This window comes from Leuciscus leuciscus (genome assembly GCF_965113295.1).
Source record: "Leuciscus leuciscus genome assembly, chromosome: 10".
Taxonomy (NCBI): domain Eukaryota; kingdom Metazoa; phylum Chordata; class Actinopteri; order Cypriniformes; family Leuciscidae; genus Leuciscus; species Leuciscus leuciscus.
Window position 1 is genome coordinate 17,918,483 of NC_138734.1, and position 16,269 is coordinate 17,934,751.

At 38.6% G+C, this 16,269-nt stretch overlaps 2 long non-coding RNA genes across 6 annotated transcripts; one reads left to right on the top strand and one right to left on the bottom strand.

The window, feature by feature from the left end:
• Positions 1 to 3,114: 3,114 nt before the first annotated feature.
• LOC309508517 lies at positions 3,115 to 5,554 on the top strand. Of its 5 annotated transcripts, XR_014209480.1 has the most exons (8): positions 3,124 to 3,850; positions 4,005 to 4,065; positions 4,232 to 4,329; positions 4,420 to 4,489; positions 4,644 to 4,704; positions 4,870 to 4,951; positions 5,042 to 5,160; positions 5,268 to 5,553. It is a non-coding gene; the product is annotated as an uncharacterized lncRNA (long non-coding RNA). The 5 variants fall into 5 exon arrangements; XR_014209479.1 differs by having other exon boundaries at positions 3,115 to 3,850; positions 4,005 to 4,329; positions 5,268 to 5,554; XR_014209481.1 differs by having other exon boundaries at positions 3,133 to 4,140.
• Positions 5,555 to 6,107: 553 nt separating this feature from the next.
• LOC309508566 lies at positions 6,108 to 14,518 on the bottom strand. Its single transcript, XR_014209554.1, has 3 exons — positions 14,347 to 14,518; positions 9,436 to 14,009; positions 6,108 to 7,327 (listed from the first exon to the last, which is right to left on the bottom strand). It is a non-coding gene; the product is annotated as an uncharacterized lncRNA (long non-coding RNA).
• Between the last annotated feature and the right edge of the window lie 1,751 nt (positions 14,519 to 16,269).

Consider the following 16,269-nt stretch of genomic DNA (forward strand, 5'->3'; position numbering starts at 1 on the left):
TTTCTTTCTTTCTTTCTTTCTTTCTTTCTTTCTAACTAATTAATCTTTTTTCTTTCTTTCTTTCTTTCTAACTAATCTTTTTACTTTCTTTCTTTCTAACTAATCTTTCTTTTTTCTTTTTCTTACTTTTCTTTCTTTCTTTCTAACTAATCTTTTCTTTCTTTCTTTCTAACTAATCTTTTTCTTTCTTTCTTTCTTTCTTTCTTTCTTTCTTTCTTTCTAACTAATCTTTCTTTCTTTCTTTCTAACTAATCTTTTTACTTTCTTTCTTTCTTTCTAACTAATCTTTTTACTTTCTTTCTTTCTTTCTTTCTTTCTTTCTTTCTTTCTTTCTTTCTTTCTAACTAATCTTTTTACTTTCTTTCTTTCTTTCTTTCTTTCTTTCTTTCTTTCTTTCTTCCCAACTATTATTTCTTTCTAACTAATCTATCAATCTAACTTTAACCTACTTTAAACTTCTAACTTCTTTAAACTTCTTCAAACTCTCTGGTCAGGCTTTCTCAAGCCAACTTAAAGTTTGTCTCAACAAACTTTTTTTTCTAGTTGTATTATTACTGTCATTGCTATCACTGATATTACTGTTACCGTCACCACAAAATATTATTATTATCATTATTATTATACATGCTATTACTATTTAAATACTATTTAATACTTCTAAATATTACTATTATTATTTGTCGTTGCTGATGTACACATTGCCTCAGATCACTGCATGAAAAGTGGGATTTTCGACAGTTACCGGCGCTGTAGATTGTCGTGGAAGTTCAGGTTTACGACTGCAAACGGCAATTTACAGGCAACACTGCAAAACTGTCGGAAATTGTCGGAAATTGACGTGGGACTTGCTTGCCCCGTGACCCCCCTCCCTCTAATGCTTTAACATGTAAATGAGACTGCTGTGAGCTTTACAAATGCAAATGAGGGTAGCAGGGGGAGTTTTATCCCAGGTGACTAAAAGGTATTAACTTAATTCTAAAAAAAAATACAATACAGTACAATATTTATTTATAACGCACAATTAAAAACAGCCAAGGCTGACCAAAGTGCTGTACAGGGCAATAGATAAAATGCAGGGCAGAAACAGGACACACACAAAAAAAAAAGGCAATAGTTGTATCATAGTCAAGGGGTATTAAAAGCAAGAGATAAATAAGTTTTCAAGGATGTTTTGAAGATGGAAATTGAGGGAGCTAGTCTGATATAGAGGGGTAGACTGTTCCAAAGTTTTGGGCCTGCAGTCGCAAAAGTGCAGTCGCCTCGTTTTTTAAGTCTGGATCTGGGCACGATAAGAAGACAGTGATCACTGGATCTCAAAGTACGAGATGGAGTGTACGGGCAGAGGAGATTGGTCAGATATTGGGGGCCGGTTTGTTAAGAGCTTTATACACAAATAGTAAAATTTTAAAATCAATCCTGAATGTGACAGGTAGCCAGTGGAGTTTGAATAGCGCTACCACTTTTGGAGCAATGCATAACATGTTGCAGAAATTTTCACTGCCCTTTTTGTGATAGCAGTATTATTAAACAGACAAAATGGGACAAATTGAATAACCACATTAAAATCCACTTTAAAAGGCTGTTGTTCATGAAGGAACATCTGGACTTACAGTGTACAGTGGCAATATATATTATTTTACATTTATCCATTTGTCAGACGCTTTTATCCAAAGATAGATGGTTTTCTGCATGATTTAGACAAAATATTAAATTATCTTCATTAATGTCTAAAGGTTACACAAACAATCCACACTGAAACTTAAGCTAACAAAACACAAACAATTATATATTCCTGTATTTTCTGTATTGTTTCTCACAGTAAACTGCCATGCAGGCTAGAATTGCGAAACATTATTGGATAAATCTTATAATTTACATTTCTCTGGGCCAATCGGAATCTTAGCACTTTTTCTCTTGGCCAATCGGAATCTTAGCACTTGCGTCATAATCTTGAAGCACACACACAGCGTCAACAACAGCTGAGCTCGCCATTTGCCTGGCTACCGTGCGAGTCTAATGGAAACTCACGCATGGATTTTCCTGCATTGAACTTGTTTTAGCGCCTGCTAAAGTGAATTTTTGTCCCGCCAAAGTCTTATTTGATCGGTGAGTAATGTAGATGAACGGCTGCGTTTGTGACAGGGCGCATGTTTTAACTAAAAGAACGACCAGAGAGAGAGAGAGAGAGCCGGTCGCGCGCGCGCGCACTCTCTGTGTAAACAACTTCTCGTTAGCTTTTGGCGCTTTTTTTTTTTTTTTTAAAGTTAGCTTGCTGCTCATGGTTCATGTTCAGTTTCCATGTTATTTTAGCTGTACACGAGAGAATATGTCAATTTGGGAAACTAAACTGCACGTAAACCGATAGCAGCATGGCATAGAGTTCTGAGTCTGACTGGCTAACGTTAACTTAGCTCTTTGCTAACTAAGTTAGCTTGTCCATATAGCAGCTTGCTACGGGGTTCACAGATGATGCAAGGTGGGTTTAAAGGTGAATTGTCTAATTTATAAATTATAAATGTGCGTCGTGAATGTGACACCTAACGTAACAACGTTACCAGGCAGAGGAGAAGGACGATGAGGTGATTAGATCTAACGTTACGAGGAAGCACAAAAAAACAAACAAAAAAATAAAATCGGAGGGTTCTGTTAGAAATGGTATTCTCATTTTCAGATATTTTATACATTTGAAATATAAAATCGGTTGATACAAATTGGGCCTGAAATTTTATACAAATGATTTTTATTTTGCAGTATTATTGGATTCGGATGAGAATATCAGTTTTCTCTTAATTTATAATTGCAGTTTAAAAATTAAATTCTTTAACTTTATATATTTTATTTTACATTACCTCTGTATAAGCGTCAAGATATAACGTTACCCCCTTCAATAATGTACGAAGGAAGCTGCAGCCCATTGAGGACACCAGCATGTTGCACAATACTGGTGAGTACTGATGACAACTTAAACATAATATTGTGTTGTGTACAACATAAGTCACAGGCTTATTCATGTGTTTTATCTAATAAAGATTGTGCCATGTCTAGCCAAGTGGAGCGTCCTGGCAGTGAAATGTCCACTCCTGGAAAATACTTTCCCCCTGCACAAAACATTGCTCTGCACAAAGTCACACTCCATTCAAGACAAGTAGTTTTTTACGGCTTGTGAATAATCTATTTTAAATATATACAGTGCTGGTCAGAGTTATTTAAGCCGCTTAATTAAGAGTGAGAACCTACTCATCTTGAATGGACAAAAAAAGCTAATGTTTTAGTTTCATCTTTCCATAGAACATTTGAAAAGTAACTGACACTACTGGAACTTCAAACGGGCAGCGTTCTATGGTCAGAGTCTGGTCGTCCCTCTGCCCGTTTGAAGTTCCCGAGCCTCTACGCTATAGGCTACACTGTTTCATTTATACTTCTGCATTGTTGTCCCTGTTGACGCACAATTACACATGCAGAAAGAAGCCTGTGAAACCCGAGGGAGGCGTTCTAGACCAATCACAGCGCTTCCGTCCACGTAAAATTGACGCATTGTTACATTTTGGGAGAGGTGCACGTCAGGGTGTGCTAAAGGGTACGCTATGTACACAGCCTACTCTGTAGCTACAGCGGGAGGTCGACGCATAACTATAAATTGGTCTTTACTTACTGCTTGAGAATCAAGTTTGGTAACAGTTTATTTTATTGGCTTAATGACATGTTTCAGACAGTCTTGCTTAGAAGAGCAGAGTGTGGCAATTCTTACCTTTTTGTTTGATTTCAATAATTGTACATTTTTGAATATTCTTTGTTTTTTTTCGCCCTTAAGATGCTAGCGCACCTCTGAGCAAAGACCTGTTGACACCCAGTAAGTATTCATCTCATCGGTCACTTTTGTATTTTGTCAGGCCTTGTGAAATGTAAGAATATTCTGTTTTTCATGATTTCATCATAAAGCAAGAGGTCATGGGATTGATGGCTATTATTTGTTTAATAATTGTAAATAATCCTGTAATTTACAGGAAGCAGTATGCCATCTTCACAACTCTGAGACAAATTGTGGGCGCTACGAACTGGAGCAAGGTAAAAAAAATAAATAAAAGAATCTTACATTCTTTTATTTTTTTACTTTCATAAAAACTTACAAACATTTTAAAGGTAAGATTCAAAGAATATGCTTTCATTCTCTTGTATAAGAAAATAGATCCGTTATAGTTTACGATCTTAATCATACATTTTGTTTCCATAGAGTAACCTCGCCTCATAACGAGGGCGTAACCTTACATTTACTCAGAGCTATGTCTGCAAGTCCAGATTTTCATGACGCTGATCATGACAACATTGTGTGTAAGTAACTTTTACTATTTTCTTCTTGTTTCATTTTACTGTGACTTGCGTTGTTTTTATTCATATCACTCTCATTTAATTGTTTTCCAGCTGCCTGTAAGACATACTACGAGACAGTACGCAGGAACTTCAGGTACAAACAACCAGATGTTGACACCCAGTAAGTATTCATCTCATCGGTCACTTTTGTATTTTGTCAGGCCTTGTGAAATGTAAGAATATTCTGTTTTTCATGATTTCATCATAAAGCAAGAGGTCATGGGAGTGATGGCTATTATTTGTTTAATAATTGTAAATAATCCTGTAATTTACAGGAAGCAGTATGCCATCTTCACAACTCTGAGACAAATTGTGGGCGCTACGAACTGGAGCAAGGTAAAAAAAAAAAAAAAAGAATCTTACATTCTTTTATTTTTTTACTTTCATAAAAACTTACAAACATTTTAAAGGTAAGATTCAAAGAATATGCTTTCATTCTCTTGTATAAGAAAATAGATCCGTTATAGTTTACGATCTTAATCATACATTTTGTTTCCATAGAGTAACCTCGCCTCATAACGAGGGCGTAACCTCACATTTACTCAGAGCTATGTCTGCAAGTCCAGATTTTCATGACGACATTGTAAGTAACCTTTATTATTTTCTCCTTGTTTCATTTTACTGTGACTTGTGTTGTTTTTATTCATATCACTCTCATTTAATTGTTTTCCAGCTGCCTGTAAGACGTACTACGAGACTGTACCTGAAGCTCCTGCGTACTAACAACCAGATCTGGCATTGCAGGCTGAAGCTGTGAAGAGTTCAGCTCGGAGTCGAGCGAGAAGAAAGAGGGTAAGATTTTTAGTCAATGTGACTATTTTTCACGTGCATTAATAGATGTTTTGTGTCCATACACGGTGCATCACAGTACTGATTGTCTGTATTGGTTGTTTTTACAGCTGCTAGAAGCGAGACGGTGTGCTAGGTGAGGATGACGTGGGCATTTGGAAGTGCGCCACCATAGATCTGATGTCCGATGAAGTTCAACCACCAGCCAGGAGCTCACAGAGCTCTGTGCTACGCTGCAGTCGAGATTAGAGGCGACTCCTAAATACAGGGCAACGCACCACAGACGTTTTCAAAGTGGATCGAATTCAGAGAGAACGCCGCTAGTCACCTACAGCTCCGAAGATGAAAACAGACACTGAGCTTCCAATTTGTTGTTTGTGCAGATGATTTATGCTTTGTACATAGGTGTATATTGTTTTGTGTTTGTGCTAATAAAGCTCTTTCTTTGAATAAACAGCATGTCCCTGGCAAATTTTCCTTTCCTTTATAAATTCATGTCCTTGATGGTAATAATAGTGTAGTCCATAGGTTAACAATGACATGAATATACCACAGAATAGCATATTATGAATATAAAAAAATAATTTATATATTATTATTTATATGAATATTATAATTTTTTTGAATTTATAATGAGCGAGGGTGACCAATAGTAACAGATCTGCCAACCAATCACGAGTGATTTTTCTTGTTTAAACCACGTGGGTTCAACCAATAGTGAGTGAGGAAATTCAAGCCTTTCTCTGGCGGGAGCTGCTATTCATATGGTAATTAGAGCCATTCACACCTCCGGCGCGAGCGCTCTGCATACGTCATGGTTCGTTTCCGACAATATTCGGCACAGACGAACGCGACGTTCACAGGCTGTAAATTGTCGTTAACTGCCGAAAATTAGGGAGATTTACGGCCGTTTACGGAGTCGGAAATCCCAATTTTCATGCAGTGGATGCCCTGATCGCTTACTGTGAAAACCTCACAAAGGCAGTACAGAGTGCCAAAGAGAGAGTTGAGTCCTGTTGGCAGACTCCACCAGAAGGTGGACACACAATCGTCCCAGGTCAATGGGTCATGATAAAGTCATTCAAAAACAAACCATTAGAGCCTAAGTGGCAAGGACCACATCAAGTTATGTTGATTACAGCAGCTGCAGTATTGTGTCAGGGAAGGAAAACCTGGACTCATGTTTCACACTGTAAAGTTGTTCCTCCCCCCACAGGGATAGGATAGGACATGGACCAGTGAGGAGCCCAGGGAAGAACCGAAAGCAACAGGCTTCGGGGGCCAACCCTGCGGTGAAGATTCCCTTATAGGCCCTTCCCAACCACTAGTCCCTCCTCACCTCACTGTTCCTTTTAGGTGTCTCATGAATTAAGACATAGGGAAAGAAGGAACAACAATAGCAGACTCAGATTGAACAGAGGATACAACCCTAATGTTTGCAGTCTTTACAACAAATACTGTTTTGCCGTTGTTCTCTTTTGTTTTTCTTTCTTAACTCTGTGCAGATACCATTTGACGGTTATCCCGAGAACCATATGCACGGACCTACACACCTGCATATGAAGACCCAACCTTCAGGAAACAACTAGATCCACTGCAGAGACTACAACCAACACAGAAGAAAAATACACAACGCAGAGACTCACCTACGGGAACTTCAGTCATCCAGCAACATGATCAAGATTGCCTTAATACTAACCATCATGGACATAGCGCAAAGTGTAGACCCCAGAAACAACATATTCTTAGAGCTGATGAATATGTCAAGAAATGCCTTGTTTGCTGGAAAGAACGTTTGCATGCCACATGCACCTTCAGTAGGAGCCGGAATCCCATGGGTTGCACACCTTATCTCAAAATGTGACACGTGTACCTTATTCGATCACCATACCAGTGGATTATTCAACAAGGATACATGTCACAATGTAACCATTCCTCCAGTTTCTCAGTGTTGCATTCCTGGACTACCATCCTGCAACCTAACTTCAGCTACTCCCATCATGACAGATCTACTCCTGCCAATGATGTTCCACTGGTGCATAGAAAATTGTGCTCCAGCATCAACTCCACTGGGTGAAATTCCTCGTGAACGTTGCAGTTTTGTGATTGAAAGAGGAACAGATGAGTCCCATGTGTACGTCACTACTACAGAAATGAAACAGGAAAATGACTTAAAGTGTAAGTTGCAGGTTAAATTTTTCACGAAGATAATGCAATGTGTTTATTAAACATAAAGATAAGAACCGCCCACCATTGTTTTTTATACCAAAATGCTGATATAATATGAAAAGTTGGCACTTTTAACAGTGGTTTTAACCGCTCCCGCTCCCTTCCACTAGATGGGGCGTGACGTCATAAGAGGAACTCACTAGTAGAGTTACCGTACGCTAGCAGCTATATTCGCCTTACATAACTTCAGAAAAGTTGGTTGTATGTTTTATTTGATAAAAAAAAATTATGGATAAAATAACTCCATTGTAAACATACTCGTGTGTGCTGACTTCAAGGGGACCGTGATCCAGTGCCTGATATGAGAATAAGCTATTCGCAAAACAAACGGGTTCAGGCACGTCAGATCAGCCGGTCGCAGGTCGCTGTTGCACTAAACTCCAAAACGTGTTCACCTCACGCCAGCACATACTCTCCACTGCTGATTTAATTGGGTGGCATAGCCCACACAAACACAGTGATGGGGACATCGATCTCTCTTTTTCTTTTCTGACAATAAACATCGCTAATTAAATCGTGAGAAATTGATAACGCGTGGATTGAGGAAGGGTATTACATGACGTTCAGTGTTTCCCACAGACTATAAATCAATTTGTGGCGCGGGGGGGGGGGGTAAAAATCTCCGTTAATCTCCGTTAATAATCTGCGTTAATAATCTGCGTTAATAATCTGTTACAAAGAACTTTATTATATTAAATATTAATCAAAAATTATTCACACCTTCACAAAATCCAAATATTCAGTGTAAGAGTAAAAATGACATAACATTATTTATAGTAAGTTTATTTGATTCACAGCTTATTTACAGTTTTGACCTCGACAACCCAACTGCATTTACCGCAAACAGTAAACTAAAAGATTGTTTTGGTTGAATCGGTTTAAAGGAGTCATTAGTTCGCGAATCGGACGTGTCATTAGCGGACTTGTTGAGTGATTATCCCGGCAGTTAGGACATCGCACAAGATTTGTCAACACAGAAAACATTTCATCATAGTTTTGTTTTGTTTACTGAAAGTGTTTCTCATGTCAGCTGAATGGGCGGAACGCTTTTCAGAGAAGATAAGGCAACGTATTTTTTTTATTTTTTTTAGCACAACACCCAGCAGTAATTCAGGAAAAAAATACCTGAATGCTCCACATGAAACTTCGGTCTTCCGATCTTTTATCATCGTGTCAATTCTCAATTGATTTTGATTAATATGCGCGAGGGAGCGAGAGAGAGCAAGATAGTTTGAAGACGGTGAGGGTGCGTGCGCGCGACCGGTCACTTGTGTGAGAGACACGTGAGTGACAGGAGGGAGAACAGGGAAAGGAAATGCAGCTGAATGAACACGCTGCGTGTTTTAAATAGCATACAAAAATTGTTATAACGAAACGCAATTTGTGGCGGCCGGTGTTGATTCTGTGGCGCACCGCCACGAATTAGTCTATGTGTGGGAAACACTGACGTTTGAGGCGTCGATGAGACTAGCAATTGATGCCTGTGCAGTGTGTGCATCTCTACAGCTCTGATTTGGACTGACTTACTGTAAGTAAATAATGTATTCAGTCGTTGTCCCTCCTTGCTATTCTACATGACGGAAATATTTTGAAAAGACTTGCTTGTTCCGTTATATTATCCGGGTTAAGTTTGCACCAGGCTAGACTAGCTCTAACTTAGCTAACGTTACTCACCGGGACACCTGGCTAACCCTCCACTAATTCTCCTCACACCAAGCATTAATAACTCTTTGAGTGCCATGGCTCCCCTCTCTCATGCCTGACCAGTTAAAAATTGTAGGGCTGTGGTCCATAAAGAATTTGATGGTTTCCCACATCCTCAGTCGTTCTCCAAATAGCCATAATACAGTAGGAATCTAGCAGAGTATGGGTTGCGAGTTCCTCTTGTGACGTCATCACCCAGTAACTGAAAAAACACGCTACCTTTGAAGAAACCCCAATAAATGTTATTTTAACGCATTTTAAGACAGAAATAATTATATATATATATATAGAGAGCACTTTAATTTGCACATTAATTGGCTGTGGTGGTTAACCTGCAACTTACACTTTAAACAAGTGTCTCTCCAGGAACCCATCCCTACCGAAACTTTTTGCAATAAATCAGTTGTGTATGATTCCTCCACCAACTGGCACTTTTTGGTTATGTGGAACTTCGGTCTACAGCATCCTACCCAGCCAATTCAACGGCAGGTGCACCCTGGTGTATGTTCTGGCAGCTATCAGAGAAAATACACACTCCACCCCAAGCTCTCCACAGTTACATAATTCAGCTCCTTCTACCAACAAAGATGGCTGCATTCCAGGACTCACTTGTGTTCAAACGTGGTGGTCAAGAACTCTTGGAGCCTTAATCCCATCGTATGGTGTCATGCAGGCTCTCGATCAAGTCAGAAGCCTGTCAGATTCTGTACAGAAATTGGCCAACGATACGGTTTTGGCCCTGGGTAACATCACAGCCACTCTAGCTTCACACAAGATAATGATCTTACAGAACCGAGTGGCCTTGGATTATATTCTTGCAACGCAAGGGGGAGCCTGCACCATTATCGGCCCTGAGTGCTGCTCCGGGTTAATGGATCCAACAGAGAATTTGAACAAAATCCAACAAGACATTCTTGATCTTTCAACAAAATTACACCAGAAGACTGAAGACAATTCTTCATGGTTCGGAAACTTGATTGGTAAACCCTGGCTGTGGATTAACCCTCTGAGGTCTGAGATGTTTTCTGGGCCATGGAGGTGTTCTGACATGCTCTGACATTTGTGTTTTTTTCTGTTACTAGTGACATTTTCATGGCTAAAGTCTAATTACACTGTATTCAGCACAAACTCTGCTACAATAATATATCAGCAGCATGTATGTAAAAGTTTGTAGTTTTGAGATAATGACATTTATGCGTGGTTTGTGAAAATACAAAAAATAAATTCTCACTGAAATAAGGCCATGAAACCCATACTGATTATTTCTTCACAAGACTTTTGAAAATTGTATGACATAGCCTAGAATATTTGCTCCAAAACTATGTGAAAATCACCCTGACTGCTCATTCAGATAAGACAATATATTGATTTAAAATTTCTAAGACGTGTTTTGTGTGACAAAGCCATATGCGAAGAGGCGTGATCATCTCATTAATATGTAAGCTTTTAACACCTGAGAAAGACAAAGACACTCCCCTAACTGCCCTATTAGGAGCGATCAGGCCCTGTCATTCAGAGCAACCTTGCACAAAGAATGAGGAGATTTAAAAAAGAATGGCTTTTAGATTGTTTGGATTTATTTACAACACAACACAATCCAAAAATACAAATGACAAAAGAGCACATTGAAAACAATGATCCAAAGACAGAGACCTTTGTGCCATTCCTAAAAACATTGTGCATACCTTTCATTTCCAAGGTGTTTGATTTTCACTTTACCATGTTCATGTACAGAGACTCATGTGAATGTTGAAGTCAGCAGGACTCAGTTGCATCTGGTCCCTGAAAGAAAAAAAAAAAGAAAAAACTGAACATAATGATATCAAGAGAAACTATAGGGCTGCACGATTTTGGGAATAGATTTTAGATTTTTCTGGTTAAAATTTCTTTTTAAAATTCACAGAATACACACACACACACACACACACACACACGTTTCCAACAATATATAATGAACACCAGGTTTGTTGTGCCTTGTAGGCATAGGCTACGCAGTGCTGCATAAAATAATAATAACAATAAATTAAATCTTCCAAAAGATTTCAAGAACAACTACGCTAGAGAAAAATATACTGATTATCATATGTTACTTCAAATGTTTCCATTCGTTATGATGATATGAAATGAGATAATAGTAAAAACATAAAGCCTAATGTTTGGTGCATTTTTCCTTTCAAACGCAATCGCGCTCCAAAATATGATACATTCAAACGCACAGCGCGCTCCAAAATATGATACTCAAACCCACAGCGCGCTCCAAAATATGATACATTCAAACGCCATCGCGCTCCAAAATATTAAACATTATGGTTATACATATCTATGTTTGAGCAGATATCCACAAACAGTATTTAACAGGAAACACGGGTCTAAATAGTATAATATTCACCATATATCTAGCAACAGTTCAACTGCAATGTGAAGTTTATGCAACAATACCATAAACTAATAAGTAAGAATTTCTTACCTTACATCTTTCTTGTCTTCAAATTGCGTTCTTCTTCTTCTGAGGTAAATCCATGTAAGCTCACAGCGTGTCTTCCAAACTCGACGAAAAGCAGAGACTTGTTAAGTGTTTTGGTGTTTTGTGTCTGAGGTAAAGAGGGCGTTCGCGTTCCATGTGGAGATTTGCATGTGAATCTCTTTTGCGCGAGTGGGCGTGTCGAATTAAAAAGTAATTAGCAAGCGTTTGAGATACTGGACATCCTGTTGGTTTTATACAAATTACTTAAACAGAGAATATTTGTTTTCAGTTTGAATCCGATCATTTAAAAGTACACACTTAAATGTGTATAAAGGTATATGGCTCATAAATGTGTGAGAAGTATTCGCAGAGTTTTGTTTCAGTTTATAGACGTGCTCAAGAAAAAAAAGTTCACCGCGACGGAGAGGCAGAACGCACACCCTGTTTATTTTCTTTATTTTACAAAAGCACAATGTTTTGATTTGATTGTAAGTGGACACATACAAAAGTAGAAATATCACAGATTATTTTTTTATATTTCTTTTTTCTGTATAACCATAAATGACGGAGTAATTTAAGTTTATGTTGCTGCTATGTGAAAAAAATCCAGCAAAACGCGTCGGCGCGTTTCTCGACCTCAGAGGGTTAACCCTCTGGAGTCTGAGCGGTTTTTTGGGCCCTGGGGGTGTTCTGACATGCTCTGACATTTGTGCTTTTTTCAGTTGCTTATAAACATATTAATGGCAAAGGTGTAAATTCACTCTATATAGCACAAACAGGACTACAATAATATGTGAGCCACATGTATGTACATGTTTTCATTTTTGAGAGAATAATGTTTATGCGTGGTTATCGAAAAAACTAAAAATTAAAGTTTTTGAAATAAGGCCACAAAACACATAGTAAATATGTGGCAATAAGACTTTTGACTAATGGATGTCCTCGCCTAGAGTTTTTTCTTCAAAATTATGTGAAAATAGTCTTGCTTTATCGTTCACATAAAACCATACATTGATTTAAATTGATGTAAAACAGGTTTTGCTTGGAAAGCCAATATGCGAGGGGGCGTGAACGAGGAGTGGTTTACACCTTAGAATACACCCACTCTGCATAATGATGAGCCATTCACTCAGGTGTGACACTGACTGAGCCACAATGCAAGGACAAAAGATATATTTAGAAGAAGACTTATATTGACCATTTAAGATTTTGCTTACATCTATCTTGTAAATATGTTTTGCTATTTTATTAAAACGGTTACAATTACAACAATAATTACAATTTCAACAATATTTCAAGTGTACTCTTTCTTTGTAAAAAAAAATTATTATAGGCCTACATTTTATCTATGTATTCATTAGTTTGAATATAGCCAACATTGGAACAGCTAACATCTTAGTTGATGACTTTATTTTTGACAAAAATAGTATTTTATATATAGAAATTGCTAAACAAAAGCTTATTTGATGTGGCAGTATATTCTACAGTAAAAACTGTACCCAAATCTAGTCAACAAAATGTTGTCTTTCATATTTCGTCTGACTGTAACGTTGTTTTCATGAAATATTAGGGCATATTGTTAATTTGCAGTTTAATACGTTGCTTATACAAATAGCCTACATTTTATTTCAACATTCAGTAGATTTTTTACTCATCTCAGTATAGCAATACAGTTTGCTAAAACATCATCATTCATTCACACACGCGATTTAAATTTAAACTGTCTTTGCCAGCTGTGGTAAACAGCGCGCATCTCTGCCTTTTATTCATTCATAAACAGAAACCCACGTGAAGAAATTCACGTGAGAAGGAAAAAACTTACTAGGATTCCGCAGCTCGCTCCTCGATATACCCGCACTTCTGAGGGACATTTTCGATTAGTATTATTCCTCACAGCGCTGCAAGACGGTGTAAACAATGATCTAAATAAACGTGTGTGTTTTCTCGAGCTGATGGGGGCGTTCACAGGATTGCCCCAGCCATTTGCGTTTGAATAGCGCGCGCTCTCCGTGGGCGGGGCCGATTATAACGTAATGAGATGAGATGAGCTCGACTGGAATCGCTCTCTTTTAATACAGATTTCACAAGATGAGAATAATTGTTTTTTTATATAAATGACTTCATTTAAAAGAAGAGAATTCAAGCTTCATGCCTGTCTGTCTGTATGTCTGTTTGACTGAGTATTCGCTGAGTTATTGTTAATTTTCGGACGCGTTTCAGAATGGACTTCACTGGCAGAGAGAAGGCAGAACTCGCTTCGTGTTTATTTTTCTTTATTTGGCAAAAAGCACAACACTTTGTTTTTATTGTGAGTATACACAAAAATAATACACATTTAACAGAATCGATTGATGTATGAAACTCCTATGGAAAATCAAAGTCAACAGAGTATTTATGAGTTTCTTTTACACTAATAAAAAAAAAGCGAGCTGGTATCGCCGGCGATACCGTAGACCTCAGGGGGTTAAAAGAAGAGAATTCAAGCTTCATAAAGACATATTTCACGTGTCAGTGGGAGAAATATTCGCTGAGTTACAGTTCATTTTCGGACGCGTTTCAGAATAGACTTCACTGACAGAGAGAAGACAGAACTCGCATCATGTTTATTTTTCTTTATTTGGTGAAAAGCACTACACTTTGTTTTTATTGTGAGTATACACAAAAATAATACACACTTAACTGGATCGAGTTATGTAAAACACAAGATTGTAAGATCAAAATCAACAGTTTTTTCGTCTCTGTTGCACTGATAAGGAAAAAAACGAGCCTATCGCGCCGGCGCGACAGCCGACCTCAGGGGGTTAATATAGGCCTTAGTGGTCCCTAGTACTGTATCTGAAATCTCTTTCCAAAAATTCAGCCTCGGTGCAGAATTATAGCCACTACAAGCCAGTCCCAGAATGAGCTTCCTTCAGACGGGCCGTTTCGGTGTCTGTAGCTTTAAATGCTAATGAGGGGGGAAAAGGCGGTGCAAGGTGGAGGGTGGGTGTGGCCTTGACCATACCATGCATGTTTACGTTGGATATATTGCAATGGCACGAAGACACGCAGTCGTTCAATTTCAGTTTGACCCAGAATCTGATCCAGATGGAGAAGCAACGGATGAAGAAGTTGCAACTCAGCGGCTCCAGCAGGATGTTTCCGAATGGTTAGTTTAAAATATTATGTCTGGATATGGACAGACTTATACAGATTTGTGTATTGTGTACAGCTCTATAAATAAAATGTGTATGTCTTTGTAACGGGTGTATTATTTTGAAAGGAGCTTATTTTTGGGATACTCTTAGTTTGGCGAGCGGTCCGCTTTTTGCGTGTGCTGTGAAAGCAGCGGCCAGAGACGAAGAAGAGCGCGTGGTATGAGTGTGTGACACACACAGAAGGGAGTGCAGTGTCGCGCTCGAGAAGCTTGTTCGATAAAGTTGTTTCAATGGAAGATTATCGAGGCTTGAGTCGGATAAAGGACGACAGCACTAAGTGAGAGTGTGAACAGTGACCCATGCTTCATATTGAAGAAGATATTTTTTCCTGTTTTGTTCTGGTGGTATGTGTTGGCTGTTAGAATGACGCAGTAACATATTGTGAAGACCACGGACGCTGTGAGTACGTTTAAAGTGCAAACCCCGCTTGATTTTTGTCATTAAGAGACTTGTCACATGTCTTTTTGCTGTATTTTGCACTTCTTGTGTTTCGATCGAAAAGCATCGCCAAGAGTTAAGTTAAACGGGACTGTTCATGTGTAATCGAGTTTCCCGCACGTGTCAGAGCACGTGAGACTGCGATCGCTGTACAATGCACTTAAAGCAGCACTCAGTAGCTTCGGGACTTCTTCGCTGTATTCTCGCTTTTTGCTCGCAGGTTTCTCTCTAGAGCTCCCCCCACAGCTTCGGAATAGATATTTGACAACACTGTCGTAAAAACTCGTTGGTGATTCTCAGACACCAGAGGCTATAGATCAACGACATCAAAGCAGATGGGACGTTCTTTAAAACGTCTTCTTCATTCGGGTTCGGACAGCGTGAGGGAGCGCAATAATGACAGCATTTTAGCAGATTTCTTTTGCCCGTAAAGCAATTGTTTACATCGCGAGACTTGATATCACGCGAGACTTCCTGACGCAGCGGCCGGCGGCCAGCCGGCTCAAAGTTGCAAGTGCGTATTTTCCGCTCACGGGCACCAGGGGGGTGCGAAACGACCACCATTCAACCCGAAATAAGTAATATAACCATTCCAATGACTCCGAAGCTGTTCAGTTAAGGTAAAAAAAGTTACTTAGTTCACCTTTAATGCAGAGACATAACTTTTCCGCTGATTCGCTGATGAAGATTGTTGTTACCCTGCCATCCAAGTGACATCTCAGTTTGATTCATCTTCAGGTTGATCCTTTTTGAGACAGTTTATCTGTGGAACGTTTTATACAAAGTTGAGTGTATTTTTGAACTTGCACACCTAAATATGTGATCTCTAGTTTATTTCAACGCACCCTACGTCCAGACAACGCACTCCAATTCATCGTTCTACGAACTGGTATTTTCCTATTTTTTTTCCTAATTTCTTTCAGTGATTGAACTTATAAACAGTGAACTGTGATCATTCAAGTGGACTAAAGAACTTGAGTAACCGTGAATGACTGGTGAACTGTGAGTAAACATTTGAAGGGACGTTTCATATAAGTGCTTATTCAGAGGTGAGATTTAATGGTATGTTTTTTTGTTTGT